Raw genomic sequence first — 8,085 nt, 5'->3', positions numbered from 1 at the left:
ATTTTAAAAAGGCTTTAAGTCAATAATAGTACAGGTATTGTACTATGATGCCATAGTACAATGACATTTAAATGGATATGACAAATATAAGGATGGGATGCAGAAAACTAGTATGCAAAATACTACTCTTAAATAATAGGGAATCTTGATGACATCTAACAGACAACTTCTTGGCTATCGTTTTCCTCTAATTGTGTTCTTTTTACTTTTTAAATTAAATTTATGGTAGTAACATCAGTTGATAACACATTCTTTTAAAATAATTTCCCATCATTTCTAGTATCTTAACATGGCAGGCTCTAATACATAGTTGTTGGATAATTGAGTGAATAATTAATTGACAGAAGAAACTTACTATACAATCCACAATATTATCCCTTATTAATTCAGTTTATATGGACAGTAACAAAAGCATCTATAATACACTAAATATTTAGTATATGCTAGGTACTTAGTCAAATGTTTTACATATATTATCGATTTAAATCTCCACAACGACTTTAGGTGGTATTTATTCTCCCCTTCTTATGCAAGAGTAAGGCAGAGTTTAAGTTGCTTGCCCAAGTATATCAAGTATGGTTTAAACAAAAGACTTAGAGGTGGATGGTTCCAGGGTTCATTCAGTAGCTCAAAAAGGTCAGGCAGCTCTGAGATTCTCTTCACTTACCTCATGGTCACAAGATAGCTGTCATAGCCCTACAGATCACACCCTCACATGGATACTCCAGGCAGGGAAGCTATGGGGGCTGACACCAGCCAGCTCCCCTCTGCAAAACACCTCACCTCTGGATAATCTCTTTCCCAGAAGTCCCCAACACATCTCTCCTTACATACAAGTGTCCAGAACTGTGTCACCTGGCAACTGTAGCTGCAAGAGAGGCAGGGAAAGCCAATATCTATCTAGCACATGGTGTGGGCATGGTTGGCTTAGATGAGTCACAGTTCATCTCTGTGGCTGGTGAAAGACTAGGTTCTTTGAAGGGTGAGGTACCTTAGAAGATAACAAGAAGGGAGAGGGGAGTGACAATCAGAACAACATGAAGAGAAAGGAAAAGAGGTGCCCAGACTATAAAGTGGTCTGAGGTCAGAAGGCTGGGAAAATAGAGGCTTGTGACTCTTGAAAGACAGAGTTTCTCAATCTTGGCACTATTGACATTAAGGGCAGGAGAATTCTTTGTTTTGTGGGGTGTTTTGCAGCATGCATGGCACTGTCCCCAACTGAGGACAACTGTCCTAGGATGATGCAGAGGGATGTCCACCCTCAATGATGATACCTATGCCCCAAACACAAAACAGAATCAAGGGCATTCCTACTGCTTTGGCCCTGCCAGGGCCTTGGCACTCTCCTGGATATTGTGGGGGCAGATAGAAAGCCCCATGAAGGACTGAGGTTGAATTTACCACCATGCTGACATGATGGAAAGCAAAGAAATGTGATACTTCATTTTTCTAGCATGCCCAGTTTTTATGGACTAAGATCAATCCCTGCTACAAAGAGACCCCTGAGAAGTCCCTGTGAAGTGAATGCCGAATTCACTTGGCCCGTTAAAGGCACCATGATGTCCAGGCTGTGTACATCCCTCTGACCACCCATCACAGGTCTCCCATTTGTAGGGACAGTCACATCGTGGTGCTTATTCCACCTGCCTATGAGATTGTCCTAAGCAGCTCTACTCACTCAGATGACAAGGAGCCTTGCCTGGGACCCAAATTATGAATCTGGGTGCATGTCCAGACATAGGTCCATGTGAGGACAAGGCTGGGCTGGGAACATAATTGAACAGCATTATATTCATAATAATGTAATTAATTAATGTGGTGTGTGTGTGTTAGACAGGGGGGCGGGAGGTAGGAGAGGTGTTTTTCCTTTTTGTCAGTGATTTGAAAAGGGTTGGAATCTTGTGCTGAATTTTGCAGGAAACGGCAGCACTAAGAGTTTTCCAGAACAAGAAAGAGAAAACAGTTTACAACTTCAACTATACAGAGGTTGGTTCGGTAACACTAATTTAACAGAAGGTCTATCACCTGCAAAAGTTAAGTAAATGTGAATGTCGAATGCAGGGTGCATTGCTGTTGAAAGGCATTATTATTCCTATAACTAATAATGAATGTAATTATTATTGTAAATACCTGTGTTGGAATGTTGGAGAGAGAAACGTGGGGGAGCTGCCGTGAAGGTTTCCCAATCTCACCCTGAGAGTCACTGTCCTCAGACCCCCTCTGCCATGTGGGCTTCACGGGCACAAACGGGTTTGCCTTGGTCAGCTCTACATTCCCGTGTCTGGCACAGAGCAGATGGGGTACATGACTTTATTTGGAAATAGAGTTCTGCCGATGTAACCAAGTTAAGATGAGGTCACACTAGATTAGAGTGGCCTCTAAATCTAGTGTGTTTGTAAGAGAAAGGAAGACAGATTTGGACACAGATACATGAGTGGACACAAGGGAAGAAGTCCATGTGAGGACAGAGGCACAGGCATCAACATATACAGACACATACACATACATATACACACGTGTGCTCACACATACATGTGCACATGCGCATACACACATGTGCATGCATACATATACGCGTGTGTGGAATAACTAATAACAACAAAAATAATGAATAATTTACCCCCCAGGGCAATACCAGAGGAAACAGTTCCCACCACCTGCACATTTGCAGCCTGTACCCTAAAACGGTAGCTCTCAAGCAGGCACAATTTGGCTACCCAGGGAAGTTTTGTCATCGTTTTTTATTGGAGTCATTTTTGTCTACCCCAACTTTCAGGAATTTACCACTGGCCACTCCGGCACTGCTGCTAAACATTCTACAGTGCACAGAAGACCCCACAGCAAAAAGTCCTCCAACCCAAATGCCAATAGTGCCCTGGCAGGGAAATCTGCCTGAAAACACAGGAGATGCAAGTGGGGAGAAACATCTCCTATGGCAGTACAAGTGGGTAAACTGAGGCCCAGAAAAAGAAGCCTCTTGTTCAAAGATACGAAATAAGGGGGTGGGAGAGCTCAGACTAACACTCAGGTGTGCTCTTCCGAGGCTGGAGTTTGGACCCCATCGCCAAAACGAGAATGGATTCAGAGGCTGCCAGACAGAGAAGGAGAGGGCCTCTTTCCCCACCCCCAACAACAAACATGATTCTTGACTCATCGTCAAAGCCGGAGCCCGACAGCAGGCAACGGGGCTGGGTGAGAACCGCCTCTAACCTTGCACTTGGTACAACGCGCTGTTCTCAGCACTGAAGGCCAAATCGCAGCAATTAGTGGCGTGGTGCCCACCACCCGACTTCACGCTGGGCTAGTGGCCCAGGCTGCTGAAGAGACGCCCCTCTGCAGCTAAATGCTGTGACTACGCCAGGCAATGTTCTCTGCTCCCCGGTACCACAGTGCTCCAGCCGTGGGGTGTCTCCTACCCGCCACGGAATGGTAGATGAGTCCCCAAACAAAGAAAGGAGAGACTGTAGTTTTCGCCAGGCTTCCTACAGCCTTGCAGGAAGCAGCGGAGCCTGCCCACCACCCCGCCGTCCTTGCTCAGCCCAAGAGGTGCTCGCTCCGGCTACCGCGAGGGAAGGAGGAGAGAGGAGAACAGATTCCTGTCTGAAGTGTGTATTCAGCTGAAATCAAGATTTTATTACGACCCTGGTTGGGGGCCTCGTTTGGTTGGGTCATCATTCTGTGCACCAACAGATTTTGGGTTTGCTTCCCAGTCAAGGCACATGCCTAGGTTGTGTGTTCAATCCCCGGTCAGGGTGTGTCAGGGAGGCAAGAGATCGATGTCTCTCTCTCACATCAAAGTGCCTCTCTCTTTAAAAGTCAGTGAGCATATGCTAGGGTGAGGATTGTGGCGGAGGAGACTTTATCTGCAGGTCCCCGGCACCAGCTGGCCATCTTGCATACTAATGAGTAACAGAACTGCTACCCACACCTGGCAGCTTCAGAACTGTGTACGTTTTTCCATCAGAAACCAATTTAAGTAGATCGACAAGGCTGAAAGCATGTGCCAATCATGGTGACCTCTGACCCATTTTGCGTCTAGACTTGGGATTCCTGAGTCAACAGTGGAAACGCCCTGGCAGCCGAGATTCAAACAACCCACTTTGTCCAAGGCTCCGCTGTTTGCAAAGCAATTTTCGTATCCTGAACCTCACCGTATCTTCATGGCCATTGAGAGAGGGCTGCAGAGCAGGGTGAGGAGCTGGGCTCAGAGGCACAGGGACTGCCCGAAGGCACACATCCAAGAAGTGGGAGAGCGGACGTTCAAATCCACGCTTTATAACGTGCTGCCTTCTCTCCACCACACACACACTCGTGGAAATGCTGGTGGCCCGATCAGAGTCCCGTGCCCTGGGGCACCCCTTGCCCACTGTGATGACTCCAGCCCTAGGGCTCCACACCAGAGCTTGAAAGCTGCCCCCACTTCAGATCATTTTCCCCATCCTTCCCTGTGCCCTTAGAGGCTGACATGTACCTGTCCCCTTCTTCTGATCAGACCTGGCCAATCGGGAACCTCAGTGAGATCAGAGGGAGGGAGAAGCATGGCATCAAGCTGCCTGAGTCCCTCAACGGAAGGTCATTGGTTCTCTCGAGACAGCCCTCTCTTGTCTCCACAGTCTCTCCCCCAGGTTCCAGGACTGCGCCCTCCCCTCACCCCCTTCTGATCTAAGACTAGTAACAGCCAATCAAAATATACAATATGTCAAATGATGATTAGAAAACCTAAGGAGAGAAAGAAAACAGGGCGGAGGGTGGAGAGGTCTACGCGTGGGTGTGAAGTTGCCTTCTCTGCCCATACTTCCGAGGCTCATGTAACTCAGAAGTATCCAGCCTGTGTGGGAGAGAATTAAAATTGTTTCAGCAGAAATGAAAGATGAACTTGATAAGGCTCTTTTTAAAAAAATAAATAAATTTTATTGCACAAGGAAGCAAGCTCCTGGAAGTAAATGGGAGGCCCCAGGAGGAGCGAGGCATTGTCTATGCCATAATAATGATGTGAAAAGGGAACAGAGACATTGCCAGAGACCCTCACCCCAGGGTTGGCTGAAACAGACTTGGAGACTTTGGGGACCAGACGTGAGGGGACCAGGACTAGGATTCGAATGGGCATCATGAGAGCTCTGGAAGCCAAGTCAACCCCTGCAGACCACCCACCACCAATTAAGTAACCGCCTGGGCTGTTCAGAGCCAGACAAGGGCCTTCCATTGGCAGCGGCTCAGAGGCCCCCAAAGATCACCCAGCAGGGTGGTACCCACTAAAACCAGGACTCTGTTGAGTGCTAACTTAGCTGCCGTGGGTCAACCCTCTTGTCAACAGTCTAAGATACCTCTAAGTGCCACTCCAATCCACCCTCTCCATGTCCAGGGCGCAGCTGGTCGCTCTTCACAGCAGCCCATGACCGAAAACACCCAAATGTCCATCAGCTGGTGAGTGGGGAGGCAAAATGGGGTGTGTCCATGCGATGGAACAACACTCAACAATAGCAAGGAACAAACTACCGGTAATTTCAACAGCATGGAAGTCAATGCTGAGCTCTGAACTTGATGCCGAGCCAAGGAAGGCAGACACAAGAGTACATTCCATATTATTTCATTCACATGAACTTGCAGAAGGCACGACGCTGATCTATGGTGAAAGCAACCAAAACAGTGGCTGGCCCGGGGATGGCAGGGCTGGGGGAGGACTTCCAGGCAGCAGGAAGGGGCTTACTGGGGTAACAGAAAGGGTCCGAACCTCGATAGGTGTGCGAGCGATATAGATACATGCCTTTATCAAAACTGATCAAACCGCACCCAGCAGATCTGCGCAGGCCACTCTCTGTTCAGCGTGAAAAGACTTTTTAAGGGGTTTTTAAAGAACATGGGCTTTGGACTTGGGCAGGTCAACCCCGAGACTTTTCAGCCATCTGAGCCCAACGGATTCTCCTTTGTGTTTAAGCCAGTTTGAGACGCTTCCAGGCTTCCGCGGCTTCTCCTCGTCTGTGCGTGTCCAGCACCTTGCACAGGGCATGGCGCAGACCCTTCGCTCAGCCAAGGGTGCCAGATGCAACGTTAAAAGTGGGGCAAGGTGCATGGTCCTTGGAGCATTTTTAGGAGTGGACTTCGTTCCTGCAAATAAAACCTTATCTAAGGCAAACAAAAGTGATTCCGCAGGCATTTAAATTTTCATTGCCTACTGAAAGCTGTTTCCTTGTTTAAGGATCATCTGAAGTTCTGGAAACCCACCTGGCTGGGTTTGTCCCTTTGTCCCACATGCAGTCATGGGGAAGCACCGCGTGCCAGGTGCTTGAGAGAGAGCAGTGAGACAGACACCAGACCGTCCCTGCCCTGGTGGAACTTGCGTTCTGGAGGGAGAGACAATAAAAATGCAAATTAAACTCCGATCTGAGGTCATTGCAGATACTGATCCGAGCTCTGAGGACAAGAAAACAGGGGATGTGAGAGAATGTGATGGGGACCATGCTTTAGAGAGTAGCTTGGGGTGGGCGGTGACTCTCCGAGGAGGGAACATCTGAGCCAAGGCGAAGGTGGGGAAGGCGCTCTGTGAAGGGCTGGCTGAAGAGCATTCTAGGTGGTTGGGGCCTAGGGGCAGAGTCCCTTAAGGCTCAGTCCTCTGAGAGTCCTAAGAGGCCGGCTGAGATGGCACAGCAGGGCTGGGGCTGATCCTGCCAGCCTTGCTCCGCCACTCACTCGCTGGGCAATCTCCACCAGGCTCTTGCCCTCTCTGGGCTTTGTTTCATGACCTGAGAGAAGGTTTGACAACACCGTCTCTCGGACCCAGCCCGCCTGTGACAATCCCAGGGCATTTGACACTTGCAAAGCATAAGCTGTGCTCTCTCAAGATTTTCAGTCCAAAAGCACAAAGAGCAAAGGGCAGAGTCCACCGCGGCAGTGTCCTCTGAGCAAAGGGGACGAGGACTGAGGCGCTGAGGCTCTGACAAGTTCGCTGCTGCAGAATGAAGACGTTCTTTCTCCCAGCCCTGTCTGCAGGAATAAAACCAGGTGGCACACACCCAGAGGCTCTGCTGAGCTGTCGGAGGCCCTCTGACTGGCTGCAGCCTTGGAAATAAATGGCCCCGTCAGCTGCTGAGGAGGGTGAGCTCAGGATTTCAAATGGAAATGAAATAAGAGGGAACGCAGCCCAGAAGCAATGCAAAGGAGCGGCGGGGCCCTGAAATCTTCCACTGCAGCAAGGCCAGCGCGCGGGGGTGCTGACCTCAGACGTGGGGACACTGAGCTTGAGCTCATACCCAGGGACCGGCAGGTAAGCCCTGCGCTCTTGGGGTCTGTGGGCTATCCGAGGGGACCCGGGCCAGGCTGGCAGGGCCCCTGCTTTCTTGCCCTACTCCCACCCTGTCCTCTTGCTATAAAGCCTGATCATCTCGCCTGTCCCCACATCAAACAGCCTGCAAGAATAGACTTGTGGATGGGCTACCTTTCACTCTGTGCTGGGGACAGAAAGCCTCAAACCTTACACTCCTAGCAGGAGGGAGACAGGTTACAATCCCAGGGAAAGAGATAAATGACTCAGAGAAGACAGCCATTGAAAAAGCCATCATCTCCCAGCACCTCCAATCCTGCTAGAGGTGAAGTTCTGGGTCATCCTATGTTACAAGCACAGCTTCTTGTAATCCTGAGTGAATTACTTACCCGTGCCTTGGTTCTCTCTTCTCTAAAAAGGGGAGAAGTAATAGTCCTGACCATACCAGGTTACTATGACTTAAATGTAAAAATCTGAGAACAGTATCTGGCACATAGTTAGTACTCTCAGTGAGTTAGTCGATTTGAATTTTTATAAAGCTATTGTTTTATATTCACATTAATACCTCTGTATATAAAAGCAAAGCAGCATAGTACCAACCAAGTTCAAACACCCATCTGAGTTCATTGATACTAAGAAGTTACAAAATGGATTCTTAGCAAGCAACCTCCAGACTCTGCCTCCCACATCTACCCAATAATCTTTAGCAATAATGCTCGGTCTCTCTCTCAGCCTTGCTAGTGCACAGCAGCCCTTAAAAAAAAAAAGTTGAAAGCCAGGGTTAAAATCTCAAATGCTTCTAGGGACCAGGAAGGAAAAGTAGATGA

This window comes from Furipterus horrens, unplaced genomic scaffold (assembly GCF_987537825.1).
Source record: "Furipterus horrens unplaced genomic scaffold, mFurHor1.1.pri manual_scaffold_8, whole genome shotgun sequence".
In the NCBI taxonomy this organism is placed as follows: domain Eukaryota; kingdom Metazoa; phylum Chordata; class Mammalia; order Chiroptera; family Furipteridae; genus Furipterus; species Furipterus horrens.
This window is presented reverse-complemented; position numbering follows the sequence as displayed.